The 15,201-nt window shown below is 39.4% G+C and overlaps 1 pseudogene; it reads left to right on the top strand.

Moving 5' to 3' along the window:
- The first annotated feature begins 3,230 nt into the window (after positions 1-3,230).
- On the top strand, positions 3,231-15,153 carry LOC131971750 (NACHT, LRR and PYD domains-containing protein 12-like; annotated as a pseudogene).
- Positions 15,154-15,201: the final 48 nt, after the last annotated feature.

The following is a 15,201-nucleotide window of genomic DNA, read 5'->3' as shown; positions in this document are numbered from 1 at the left end:
CCTTTGAACAATTAAAAATAAACAACAATGAGCATTAATTAGTATGATTTTGTCAGAATGCAGCCAGGACCCAAGTACAAATGAGAGGCTGGACACCAAAAATATAGATATATAGAGATTTGGAATTGAAGGAAAAACTCAAAACTAGACTTGATGTGGGCAAAATTCAGAGGTTAAGATGCTGAGCCGTAGACTTTATTAATCTATGGTGCACATTTTAGTTGACTAAAATGTAAAAATAACATCAAATATAATGCCGAATATAAGCAACACATTTTTATAATTCAGGAATACAAATTGCTTTGGGCCTACACCAACAATCAATGAAAATTAAAATGTAAAGAGAATAGAAAAAAAATTCATTGGGTGTAATTTTTTTTGTCGCAGCCACAGGGAGCCACTGCAGACTGCCTGAAGAACCCCATGAGGCTCCACAGCCGCAGGTTGCCTCCCCCTGGTTTAAACGATGGGAGAGAACTCAGTTCTTTATGTGTCTAGTGTGTTTTAGTTGTTTCATCTTAATTTTTACAGTATTCACAATTTGTATCAAGAACCACAAATCTAGAGAGAAATGCTCTCAGGTTTAAAACTCTAAAGAAAGATTTTCTGACTCATCGATGAAATGAACCTGAAATAGACTACTGGAAGTGAAGCCGTTTAAAAGCTGGCTGCTGACTGTTGAGCTTTTTTATGCCTTGGCTGATAACAAGATGCGAAGTTATGCAATACGTTCATTTCCTTATTGCACTCTTCGGGACAAAGAGCAGGAAACAGCCTCAGATGAGCCTATAACGGGACTAACTATGGTCTGAAGCAGCTGCCTTGTTCTTTTCTTTACATCTCAAGTCAGTTTTTAGTCGGATTTAACCGGGAAACAGCATCAAAAAGAGGTAAGATGAGAGCAGCGACTGAGGTGTCCCAGACCCTAAAGAGCTGCAGGAATTATTATTATTTAGCACCAAATGAATTGGCTCTTTGGAAACTTTATCATACCTTAAAAGTTGTGACACTTTGCACACGCGTCAGGTCTGGTGAAAATGTAGAGATTTAGGTTAGGGGTCTTGGGAATGGATAATGGTTTACACGCAGAGACGCACCCAAAGCCTCGGAGCCACGTCCTAAAACAAACAGGAAGTCAGCCATCTCAAACTGAATGAGCAATGTTAGGGCGTTTGGGGCCATTTCCACTTCAACCTTGGTCAGTACCATCTTAAGACTTTTGAGTTTAAAAGTTATTTACAGTTTAATTTGTTATAAAAGTATGTGGGTGTAGCATGGCGGCAAATTTCAAGTACTCACTATGAACAGGGGCGCAGATGAGATTTTTGAACTGGGGGGACCAAGCTGCCAGCAAATGATTTCAACTCAATGATTTATTTTTCCACTACATGCCTTAATCAAAATGTTTTTTTCAAACATTTTTATATGAACTGTAGTGTAAACAACAACATATTTAGATAAAAAGAAGTTTGTTAAAATTAAAATAACATTATGCATAAAAATAAAAAACAACATAGAATCTATTCACCTACAGCCTAAATAGGCTTTATTTTACATTTAGCCTACTTCAGGTAAGAGTAAATGTTGTTTATTGTTGTCAGAAGCGACTACTCAACATTACAAAATGATTATCTGCCACATCTGGTAAATTCAACAGGCAACCGGCGTGGATAGCCTACTGACATTGCTTGTTTTTTGAGCAAACGCTGTGATTGTTTTTTGCTTCTTAATTTTCATCTGTCATTAGGGGTGTTTTCATTACAGTCCAATACCCAGAATGAGGCAGGTCTCACTCGCTGAAACGCCCCTTATTTGAATATGAGCCATCCTGAGTGGTCTTTTGTCCGGACTTTTTTGTCCCTTTCGAAGAGCAGGGCCGTTTTTCTCCCCTGATAAAAGCCTGGTTTCTGATTGGATAGAACGCTAAGCAGGATGTGATGTAGTACTCGACGCCACAACAACACACGCCATTTGTAAAAGCCGGCGAAATAGTGTTGTCGCTATATTTAGCGACTTTTCAGAGCCCCCTAGCTACTATTTTACAAAATAGCGACTACCAACAAATCTAGCGACTTTTTCTGGCATTATTGGAGACTTTTGGAGACTCCTTCTTACTTTCTTACTCCTTAAGAGTAAGAACAAGTCGAAGTGGCACTTTCCTCCTGCAGCAGTCTCTCCCAGCTGCAGTCACAGAGCTGGAGGAGATGTTAACCCCTTAGCGTCCAGTCTGCAAATTGCTTATAGGCTAACAGTTAGCTCTGGAGCAGTAGAGTGTTCTGTTTGTTTACAACAAAACCTCTGTGCACCGTTAGTGATGCCGGTTAATTCACGATCATTATGTTTATGATCAGCAGAGACGCTGTGCATAACTAGCCATGCTGGTTTACTTATGATCAGTGGTGGACGTTTTGTACAGTTAGCGACGGCGAACACAGTTGCATCTCCCGTGTTTAATCCGTCGCGTATGTGATCACAGTCGAAATCCATACGTCACCACCGGAGTCTAGTAAATCCCTCTTGGGACTTTTTTTTAATGGAGACACACTGAGTGAGCAGACATTTGAGAGGGCGTGGCCTGAGACTTTCCCAGCGGCCACTCTTTACCCTAAAGATGACACGGCTAGCGTCGGTCCTCTTTAGGACCCTGGGGAGTAATGGCCGTGCTTTCTGGTGTGTTCAATTTACACTGAAAGTCGGAACTTGGAGCTCAGATCAACGTCACCCCAAAGTTGCTCCCAGCGCTTCCCATCCAAACAAATGTACAACAAAACTAACTGTTGTTTATGTGAGTGGCAGATAGTAGGGGTGGGATGATACTCTCAGCTGACGAGACGAGACATGATATTGGGTTCACTAGAACGAGACAAGACAAGATTTTAAGAAAACTACAATGACACAATATGACTGGACCAACTGACTTTAATTTAGTTGCACATGCATTTTGAAATGTTTTATTATAACTCTTTGCATGCATGATGTAAGCATGAGCTTTTATTAAACTTCTTCCACAAATTGAAACTTATTTATCTTGCTAACTTGAAGTTAAAATAAGATTTAAAATCCCCAAAAGGGATTAATGAGACTCCGGAAGTGACGTATGATTTTCTATCGTCGCATAAATATTAAATGCAAAGCGGTCTTATCGGTTTCTTACGTCATCACAGACAGGTCAACTTTTTTTTTCAACAGCTACTTGTAACATTAACTGTGTAATCTTTATTTTCAGGTTACTTCTCCACTTGGAGGAGCTGGGTGAAAGTATGCAGGATGGAAAACGAGTTAAGCCAGCCTGCAGGTCTGTCAACATCACAGCAGGGTAAGATGGTGCTCCTGAACTTTCTCCAGACTGCAAGAAAATTATACTTTTCATATTTATTATCAGCAGACATATGCCAAGCAAGTCCAATCGAGTCCTTAGTTGAGGTAAATTACAACATAAAACATAATTATTCAGCAGGTAACATTTAATGCGACATTATTGCATGACGATTTCAATTAAAATGAGATAAGATTGAAACGTAGTTAAACTTATAGATTATGAGTCAACATATTCGTATTGCAGAAATAGAACGTTACAATTGCTCAGCAATTGTAGCTCAGCTACACAATGCCAACATTTAATCTATCAAGTGGGTTGATTGGTGATTTTAATATGATCTTTTTTTTTAGATTGTGTCTGAGTAACATTAGCTAACATCAGCCCTCACCAGTGTTTGGAAGGTTTCTATTAAAATGTATCATAATGCAGATTACTAAATATGCCCTAAAATTTAATTTGTAACATATTTCATGAGATTACTCCACATTCAAATAACTTTTGGAATAATAATCTGTTGTCAGCTGTGTCTCACGCTTATTTTATTCATCATGGTGTCTCTGATTGCCGATCTATTAATTTGATTATGAATTTGATTAAACTATTTACAAATCCAATTGATTGAGAGCGCTGTATTTGTTAATGTGCTTTAAATCCTGTTGAGATTCAGGTTAATGTATGTTGTTTTTTTTAGCACAAACAGCTGAAACATTTAAAAAAGAACCAACAGACTCCCCCATCTCTCTCTCTCTCTCTCTCTCTCTCTCTCTCTCTCTCTCTCTCTCAGAACTTTCTTCAGTTGAATCCCAGTCAGACTGATGTGCAGTAAAATATTGTGCAAACCAAAAAGCTGTTTCACTGTTACAGTAACTCCAAATCTGAAACCCACATCACTCTGGCACCCAAACCAGTTCCTTCCCCATAGACCTGTTTCATAGCTCTGCCTTTGACTGCTGCCTGTTTGGCAAAGCACCCAACCCTGAACCCAGCCCAACCCTCAACAATCATTATGAATGGTGAGCCCACAAGACACCGTGTCATTTCTTCAGGCTGAGCCCAACTGGGACTCATGGGTGCAGATCTAGCTATCAGGTGATCACCCCCCTCCCAGACCTGACCCAGGACAGAGTCCCGGTCTCCCTGTTGTTGGCCTGGTTACCCAACCAGTAGTGCTGGTCCTGACAACACAGATACCATGGTGGAAACAAAGCTTCAGTAACAGTTGACTGAAAACTCTCAGAGTTTAGATCTTCCAACTGATGAATTTGGCAGCAAATAGGTCATTCAGTTTTCTACTTTGCTCAAATTTTTTACTTGCAACCATTTCACGTACAATAAACATTTTTTTATCCTCTTAGACCTGTGGATCAAGAGTCCAATAAGTATTGTCTGGTCAGTTTAGATTCAACTGTGTCCCATGTATCACATTTTTATTTAGTTCATTTTGTTCTTGATTTTTCAGGTCTCATAAATCAGCGCTAACAAAACAGAATCTCTGAAAGGAAACCCTTACACAGAGTTCACATGTTGACAACTTTGGTTTATTTGTCTATTTTCAAACAGCTCAAACTCAGAGAGAAGCAGGACACCAAACAATCAGCGCCCAGTCTGGAGCTGTCGCTGTCGCACCTCAGTTAACAGATGTTAAAGCAGAGAATATAAACATCACTGTCATCAACACATGTGGTAAATGCTTCCCCTCATTAAAACAAAAATCAAATAAATGCCATATTTGTGTTTAATTATGTACTGGCTTGACTTGTTATCACCCAAAATGCCTTTAAATATTTAGCCTCTCAATAGATGTTGTATGTTTGTGTTTCAGGCCAGTCTCCCAGCACGACAGCCAACACTGAAGCCGTTTCTGACCAAACTGAAGGTATATATATATACACATGCAATATATAAGGTATATATATATACATATGCAATATAATTTTTACAACCACATGATAAAAAGTTACTTTACTTCTGGTATTAAACTAAACCAGAATGAATATTATGAAAGTGTTGTGCAGATGACATGATGTCTTGCTTCGTAAATGAAAGCTGACTTGAATCTTGCTACCTTACCGTCATCTGCACATCTTGTTGGTCTATCAATCTAAAATATATTAGATGTTTTTTTAACCATTATTTTGGAGCCTGGTTTGGTTTATTCAGAAATCATTATAACATGTATACACACCAGAGATCTGTCCAAGTAGATGTGGATCTGAGCCAAAACCAGGTCTTCAGTCTGTACTCGGACTGGATCATGTTTAGTTCTTAGCTTTTGTTTTTTTTTTAGTTTGTCTGAAAACGTAACACACATACCTGCTTTACTTTCAAACTATAATGTAAATATGATTTTTATTCATCTTTTAGCAAAAATCCGAAGGTGCCGAGATGCACTGAAAAGTTTCCTTGAAAATCAAACGAAGGATCTATCTCAGGGAACAAAGGACGAAGGATGTTCGACCCCTTTAAACAAGATCTATACAGAGCTTTACATCACAAGAGGAGGCAGTGGGGAGGTTCATAGTGAACATGAAGTGATCAAGTTAGAATGCAAAAGGAGTCCGAGTGAGGAGAAGAACATCCAGCTCAGTGACATTTTTAAACCTTTAGCAGAAGAAGAAAGCCCTCCTCAGAGAGTTCTGACGAAGGGAATCGCTGGCATTGGAAAGTCGGTAGCTGTGCAGAAATTCACTCAGGACTGGGCGACCGGAGAAGCCAACCAAACTACTGACTTTGTATTTCCATTCACATTCAGAGACTTGAATTTAATAAAAGAGGACTGTTCTCTTGTGTCGTTAATAAGTTCCCATTTCGAAGAAGTGGAGGATTTGGAACCATCAGACTACAACAGTTCAAGTGTTTTGTTCATCTTTGATGGCCTCGATGAAAGCCAGTTACCTCTGGATTTCAAGAAAATTAAGAAGTGCAGAGATGCTACAAAGCTCACAACATTAGACGTCCTGCTTACAAACTTAATCTCAGGGAAACTGCTGCACAAAGCCTCGATCTGGATCACAAGTAGACCAGCTGCAGCCACTAAGATTCCTCCTGAGGTCTTCAACAGAGTGACCGAGGTACGAGGCTTCGATGATGGCCAGAAGAAGGAGTACTTTCAGAAGAAAGTTACTGACAAAAACATGTCTCAGAAGATACTCAATCATCTTCAGTCAAAGCCACTGAGAAGTCTCTACATCATGTGCCACATCCCAGTCTTCTGTTGGATTTCAGCCTCGACTCTCCAGAGTCTCTTAACAGAAACTCACAAAGGTGAGTTGCCAAACACTCTGACTGAAATGTACACACACTTCCTGATCATCCAGACGGAGCTGAAACACCAGAAGGATTATGAGGAAGGTGAATCAGACAAAGATTTCATCATGAAATTGGGAAAGCTGGCATTTGAACAGCTACAGAAGGGCAACATCATCTTCAAGAAAGAAGACATAGAAAAGTGTGAGATTGACTTGAAACAAGCTGCAGTTTTTTCAGGAGTTTGTACAGAGATCCTCAGAAAAGAGTCTGGACTTCACAAACAAGAGATTTACTCTTTCATACATTTAACTGTTCATGAGTTTCTTGCAGCTCTGTATGTCTTACAGACCTTCATCGATACGGGAGAAAATCTGCTCACCAACCTGACAAAGAAAACACAGTTTCCTCTTTTCCTCTGACAGACCTTCAGATCCAGCAGAGTAAATCTGCTAACCAACTCGACAATGGAAGCACAGTTTCCTCTCTTCTCCCTACAGAAGAGCGCAGTGGATCTGGCTTTGGACAACGATCTGGGACAATGGGACTTGTTCCTGCGTTTCCTGCTCGGCCTGTCACAGGATAAAAGTCAGAAGCTTCTTCAGGAAGAATTGGAATTCAAAGGAATTCTTCAACAGAGCAACAAGAAGACAATCAAGTACATTCACGAGAAGATCAAGAAGCTGTCCAACGTCGACAAGAGCATCAATCTGTTCCATTGTTTGAATGAGTTGGGTGACCGGTCTCTGGTCGAGCAAGTCCAACTTTATCTGAGCTCAGGAGATGCTAGTAAGCTGTTACCTGAACACTGGTCAGCTCTGGCCTTCCAGCTGCTCGTTTCCAATGATGACCTGGATGTCTTTGACCTGAAGAAATACCACAGATCAGATGAAGCTCTGGAGAGGCTGCTGCCAGTGCTCAAAGCATCAAAGACAGCTTTGTAAGTATCAGACCTCAAGGAACCCAATAGATCTTAATCTCTCAGCTGATGTTTGAGACCAGAAGGACAGCAGAGGAATGTTTGCTCAATGTTAACAATCATTTTATTTTTCACTTCAGGTTGAGTGACTGTAACCTCACAGACAGAAGTTGCAGAAATATTTCATCAGTTCTCAGCTTGAAGTCTTCTGGTCTGGAGGAGTTAGACCTGAGCAGAAACAGACTGCAGGACTCTGGACTGAAGCAGCTCTCTGAAGGTCTAAAAAGTCCTGACTGCAAACTCCAAACACTCAGGTATGAACATCCAGATGTGTGTGTCTGGTGATGTATGATACCAGGAACATAGAGTAGATTTAAGAGAGACTTTGTTGATCTTCAGCCAGATGTTAAAAGATGAATTTTCTGAGCGCTCTGTGATTTCCAGGACAGTGAGTCAGTCGTTCCATCACATCTTGGAACGTGTCAATCAAAATCTGCAAAGCTAAAACAAAAAAATAATTAAACCCATTTTTGTGTAATTTCCTTTTATAGGTGTTGAGTCATCAGGTCAGGTGCTAGCTGAGTGAAATGACATCAGAATTAGCTGATGTATCCCTGACTCATATGTTGGAAAAGTTCAGCCACGGGGTCAGAGGTCAGGGTCTGGAGCTGCCACTGCATGTTACCTCCTATAAGTTAAACTGTTTCTCCCAACAGACTGGTTGACTGTGAGTTTACAAAGAGAGGCTTTGCTGCTCTGACTTCCAGTCTGAAGTCAAACCCCGCCCACCTGAGAGTCCTGAATCTGTCATATAATGACCTCACAGACAGTGATGTCAGAGACCTTTGTGAGTTCTTGGCAGATCCACGTTGTCGACTGCAGACACTGAAGTGAGTATTGTGGTCATTATCACACTTTGAAGAACATTGAGATGACTTCTCACATGATTTATTCCCTCAGAAAACATTCTGGTCTCAATCTGTAGTTTCGCATCTTCAAGACAATCTGATGTAAATGTGTAAATATTGGTCCCATTTAGAAGAAAACAGATGATAAAGCAGGGTATGATTCGGGGCGTGGCTACCTTTGATAGACAGGTGGCTAATGTAACAGGTGTGTATGAGGGGCTAACAGAGGACGACCAAGTAGATTGTTTCCGATTTGTATTTGCTCCTGCAGAAGACATTAAACATTAGTTGCCCTCTGACCTTTTTATCCCTCCTGCACACTTGCTCCCTCAGTAAAGCCAAACGGCACTGTCAGTTTTCTTTTTCCAAAATGCATATACATTAGTCATTTTTAATAGTACAACATTCATTCAACTCATTTAACCACTTCTAATCAGGAGTTCTTCAATTTCACAGGAAAACATTATGTCAATTAACAAATCTCTTATATGGGGAAACAACATCACCTAGTGGCCAAAGTAATATAAAGTCTATGGGGTGGTCTGTCGGAGTGAAACGGTACCGATACATTATACTGTGTTATTATCTATTTCATAAATATTTTTAAATTGTATTTTATTTTTATACATTTTCAGAAAAAAGTTTGAACCATTAAAAACTCTGATGTGTAAACTGAGTTTAAATGTCTCCGTCCAGCCTGGACTACTGCAGGTTACCAGCAGAGAGCTGGCGGTCTTTGACCTCTGACCTCAGAGCCTCCTCTGCTCTCAAAGAGCTCGACCTGAGAGTGAACTACCTGGAGGACCAGGGGGTGGAGCTGCTTTCTGATTGGCTGAAGAAACCCCAGTGTACACTGGAGATACTGAGGTAGGACTTGTCAATGTTTTTGTTTTTTAACATCAAACCTCAGATAGATTATTTTCTGTAATTATTTCCTCCCTAAACACCAGCTCTGTGAAATATTATCTATGGAGTTTATTATTAAATTTTCATGTCCTTGTTAGTCACACTCAACCTTCAAACTGCCAACATGTTCCAGTTTGTTGTTTGGCTCTTCTGAAGAAGCAGATCTACATTTAAGTGGGATACAGATGTTACAGTTCAGTTAGCAGCCAGAAGGTCAAATATAGCCATGAATAAACTGAGTATTATTCTGCTTGAAGGAGAAACAAAGAAACATTTCAACAGTTTGTTGAGTGTGAAATGTGTCTTGCTTATTGTCAGATGTTCAGACTGACGTCACTTTCATGTCTGTAGCTAAATAAAAAGCTGAAATCTGATCTTAGCATGACATCTAGAAACAGGAAAACAGCGAGTCTGGCTCCATCCAAAGGGAACAAAATCCTCTGACAAGTGGTTTGTTTAATCTGTACGAAAACAAAGATTGTGCCTAAACTTCTACATCTGTTTTAATGTTAGGTACTTGTTGGGGTACCATCTGCAATTTCTACTGAGTACATACATAAACATCACTGCTTTATTATGATTACTATACTCCCTCTTCCCCATTAATATCTCTATTTATTATATATTTATTTACTTTGCTGGTATTTAATAAATGTAATGTGTATTGATTATTGTGCATTTAAAATAGCACTTTTTTGATTTTCGTCACCTTATATTTTGATTTTTATTAATCATTATACCATGAAGTTATACATCAGCTTAATAATGAAAATATGATATTAAATAATAACATCTTTACAATAATCAAAGTAAACTTAATTTGAAACTCAAGTGTTTTGTACCAGGAGAGCAGCTGTTGTTATGTTCCCTTACAGATCCTTCAGCAATATTTAAATATCACTAATGCAACATATATTATAATAGCAATGGTATATATGCTTTAGTAACGTGGCGCCCGGTGGCGCCCCCTGCCTGCAGCATGTCACAGTTTTTGACAGTGTGCTGAACTGTTGTTCTTGTCAAGATACTGTGGCTGGTAGTTACTCCGACACCTTTCACCTGGAGACCGGGGTTTGAGATGTGTCAATCTCAATCTGATCTAATAACTTGATCAGACTCTTGATTCTGTGGTCACAGTTTGACTCAATTTTTAATTTAACTTTCTCTCCTTTTTCAGCAGTCCATCAAGTCTTGATGAGTAAAGATCAACAGATTGCTGGTTTTGTGTGCAGCTGTCATTTACATTTTCATTCAAAAGATTGTCTACATTGTATCAAGTGTGATATAACTACTACATGTTGGTTTGAATGTACCGCCCTGATTCCATAAGGTAAAAGTTGAAACTAAAAGCACATTTAGAAATATTAATGAAATAATATTTATACAGAACGTGTCTGAAATGTTAATATGCTTCATGTTACATACACATGTATTTTAAAAAATATATATATTTTTACCTAAACGATGAACCTTCTTAGATGTGCGTAGTGTTCTGACACATCTCAAACCCCGGTCTCCAGGTGAAAGGTGTCGGAGTAACCACCCAGCCACAGTATCTTGACAAGAACAACAGTTCAGCACACTGTCAAAAACTGTGACATGCTGCAGGCAGGGGGCGCCACCAGGCGCCACGTTACTAAAGTGCATGTGACAGTTATAAAAACATTTCAGTCATGTCACCTCCCGGCCTCCATAGTTCATAATATAATTGATGAATTTTTAATTTTAGATCATTTATTGTTAGTTTGACTCAGACTGCAGCTGCAGCTCAGCCACGGGGTCAGAGGTCAGGGTCTGGAGCTGCCACTGCATGTTACCTCCTATAAGTTAAACTGTTTCTCCCAACAGACTTGCTGGCTGTGAGTTTACAGAGAGAGGCTTTGCTGCTCTGACTTCCAGTCTGAAGTCAAACCCCGCCCACCTGAGAGTCCTGCATCTGTCAGGAAATGACCTCAAGGACAGTGATGTCAGAGACCTTTGTGAGTTCTTGGCAGATCCACGTTGTCGACTGCAGACACTGAAGTGAGTATTGTGGTCATTATCACACTTTGAAGAACATTGAGATGACTTCTCACCTGATTTATTACCTCAGAAAACATTCTGGTGTCAATCTCTAGTTTGAAGTCTTCAAGACAATCTGATGTAAATGTGTAAATATTGGTCCCATTTAGAAGAAAACAGATGATAAAGCAGGGTATGATTCGAGGCGTGGCTACCTTTGATTGACAGGTGGCTAATGTAACAGGTGTGTATGAGGGGCTAACAGAGGACGACCAAGTAGATTGTTTCCCATTTGTATTTGCTCCTGCAGAAGACATTAAACATTATTTTCCCTCTGACCTTTTTATCCCTCCTGCACACTTGCTCCCTCAGTAAAGCCAAACGGCACTATCAGTTTTCTTTTTCCAAAATGCATATACATTAGTCATTTTTAATAGTACAACATGCATTCAACTCATTTAACCACTTCTAATCAGGATTTCTTCAATTTCACGGGAAAATATTATGTCAATTAACAAATCTCTTATATGGGGAAACAATGTCACCTAGTGGCCAAAGTAATATAAAGGCAATGGGGTGGTCTGTCGGAGTGAAACGGTACCGATACATTATAGTGTGTTATTAAACTGAGTTTAAATGTCTCCTTCCAGCCTGAAGGCCTGCTGGTTACCAGCAGAGAGCTGGCGGTCTTTGACCTCTGACCTCAGAGCCTCCTCTGCTCTCAAAGAGCTCGACCTGAGAGTGAACTACCTGGAGGACCAGGGGGTGGAGCTGCTTTCTGATTGGCTGAAGGAACCCCAGTGTACACTGGTGATACTGAGGTAGGACTTCTCAATGTTTTTGTTTTTTAACAACAAACCTCAGATAGATTATTTTCTGTAATTATTTCCTCCCTAAACACCAGCTCTGTGAAATATTATCTATGGACTTTATTATTAAATTTTCATGTCCTTGTTAGTCACACTCAACCTTCAAACTGCCAACATGTTCCAGTTTGTTGTTTGGCTCTTCTGAAGAAGCAGATCTACATTTAAGTGGGATACAGATGTTACAGTTCAGTTAGCAGCCAGAAGGTCAAATATAGCCATGAATAAACTGAGTATTATTCAGCTTGAAGGAGAAACAAAGAAACATTTCAACAGTTTGTTGAATGTGAAATGTGTATTGCTTATTGTCAGATGTTCAGACTGACGTCACTTTCATGTCTGTAGCTAAATAAAAAGCTGAAATCTGATCTTAGCATGACATCTAGAAACAGGAAAACAGCGAGTCTGGCTCCATCCAAAGGGAACAAAATCCACTGACAAGTGGTTTGTTTAATCTGTACGAAAACAAAGATTAAAGGTGACGATTTACCGTTTAATATGTGGTTATGTGCTGAAGGAGACCTTCAGCTTGAGTTATAGTCGGCCGGGGGTTAACAGGAGTCTCACTGTTGTTTTGATATCTCCTCTGTTGGATATGATCAGACTTTATTGTGCTTTATATTCCCCACAGTAACTGTTTTTACATTCGTTCATTTAGCGACGATGAGCTATACACATAGCTTTATAGAACTGGAGTTACATAAGGTAACCCATAATTTTTTCACTGTTTCATCAAAGGTCTGCAGCAGCTGACACTTTGATGCTTTCAGGTCATTTCACTCAGTTAGGAACCTTCCAAAAGTATTTTCACCAGTTGACCGATAACTGAGCTGTTCTGTCTTCAATGTTGTCATAAAGCCACAGTCACACATGAGAGAATGCAGCTGATGGTAAATTACTCCGATGGATAACGATGGCTGATAGTCACTGTACTGAGCCCAACATCGTGATTTAAAGCCTCACCCCCAACAACACCAACACTGGGTTTCATGTTTGTGATGGCAATAATGAAGTCCTTGAAAAGTAACAGTTCTGATTCATCAGCTGTGTACAGATCAGCTTTGCAAGTGCAGCGTCAGGTGAAAACTAGAGCTGTCCCGTTTTTTCCCCCATAATCATGTTCCAATGTATGCAAAATTTGGAGATTATTTTTCAAACTGATTTGTACTTTTACACACTTATTTTTCAGTCTGTGTAATGCACTTGTTTCTAATGAAAGAATGTCACGAATGATAAAATGACAGACAGTCCATCGTGATGTTTCACTGTGGACATCGTCATGTGCTAATTAGGTCGACATCCTCCAGTCTTATGTGTGACCGAGCCCTAAAGCTCAAAAATCCTCATCCATCTTTAAGAAAATTTAAAGGAACTGAAAGACATGTGTGAGTAAAGTTGCATGTTGTCATCGTAGTTATGTTAAAATAAAGTATTTTATAAAAGCAGATCCCAGTGGAATTAAATGAAGAATTAAATGAAAATAAAATTGGGCCCAGGATGGAGCCCTGTTGTACACCTCAGGAGAAGGAAGAAACAGAAAGAACAGAGCTAAATAATACGAGATGTCCATGTGAATGATCTGAGCAGACAACTAACAGCTTTTCATTACTGTGGTATTAAACCAGTGTTTTTCTCTCTCAGGTTGTCACACTGCACAGAGAGACACTGTGAGTATCTGGCCTCGGCTCTGAGGTCGGACACTTCACATCTCAGAGAGCTGGAGCTGAGCTTCAGTCATCCAGGAGAATCAGGTCTGAAGCTGCTGACAGACATAAAGGAGGACAAACGTTACAGCCTGCAGACACTGGAAGTGTTAGATGGGTTTATTTGAACATGAACGTTGACCAAAAAGACACCAATGGATCATTATCCTACTTTAGTCTGAAACAAATGAACTGAACTACAAAGAATGTGTCACAGTGACCTCAGATGCATCCTGATTCTTCTCTCCTTAAAGAATCAGTGCTCATCAGGAGGGGAGGTTCTAGTGAGGCAATAAGGTTATTAAATATTAAATAATTATTGTTTATGACTACCTACATTGACAGACACATTTCAGATGACAGGACAATCAGCACCGGTTCCCCTCAAGGCTGCGTCCTTTCTCCTCTGCTCTACTTCCTGTTCAGGACTGTCCTCCCTTTAGAAGCGAGGTTGTTTCTACAAGCTCTCGCGCGCCCTCTCGTGGCCATAGTAATTATGAATGAATGAAGTGGTTTTAGGCTGGTAGATATCCTGCTAGCATAGCCAGTTCACTATAACGGTGCGCTATCTTTCTAGACGAGGAATGTGCCAGTTGTCTACGGCAGATGACATCACCTATTTACTCTCCTTTTGTCATAAATGCAGGCATGTATGACATTATGTTAAATATGTTCTTCTATATAAGTTTTTGTTCCATGTTTATTAAGAAAATTTACTAAAAAGCTGGTAACAGTCCACTGGAAAATTATTTTTTATTTCATAATATATTCTTTCGTATTATAAGAGGCAAATTTCAGTTTAAATAACTTTTTTTTCTAAAAGCCAACCTTTTATCGTTTGGGTTTAAAGTCTCAGATGCCTCAGGTTTACATCAACCAGATGAGAGTTTCCTTATTGGACACAATAACAGAGACTTCACAGGTATGGCATGAAAATTAGAGCATCAAGTAATAAAACATGTGTCTATACAAATGAACTTAATTCCTTTTCAGAAATATAGAATATGTAACTCTAGTTAGCTAAAATATCATGATAACAAAGAAAAAACTGTTTATACGTGTTTTCTGTCATGTTGTATGGGGCTGCAATAATTATTTTCATTATTAAACCGATCTTTCCATCATTTCCATGACTAATCAATTAACCATCTTGACAATAAAATGTAAGGAAATGAAATGTGTGCCCTGTGTTATTTCCCAGAGTCTAAGGCCACGTCTTCACAGGGTGTTTTATTCAACCAACAGTCCAAAAGTATTCAGATTATAATTTTTTATTTCAAGGAAAAGCATCAAATGTCTATATTTTTTATATATGTGTAATAAGGAAGGTGTT

Source organism: Centropristis striata, chromosome 1 (assembly GCF_030273125.1).
Source record: "Centropristis striata isolate RG_2023a ecotype Rhode Island chromosome 1, C.striata_1.0, whole genome shotgun sequence".
In the NCBI taxonomy this organism is placed as follows: Eukaryota; Metazoa; Chordata; class Actinopteri; order Perciformes; family Serranidae; genus Centropristis; species Centropristis striata.
This window is presented reverse-complemented; position numbering and strand designations above follow the sequence as displayed.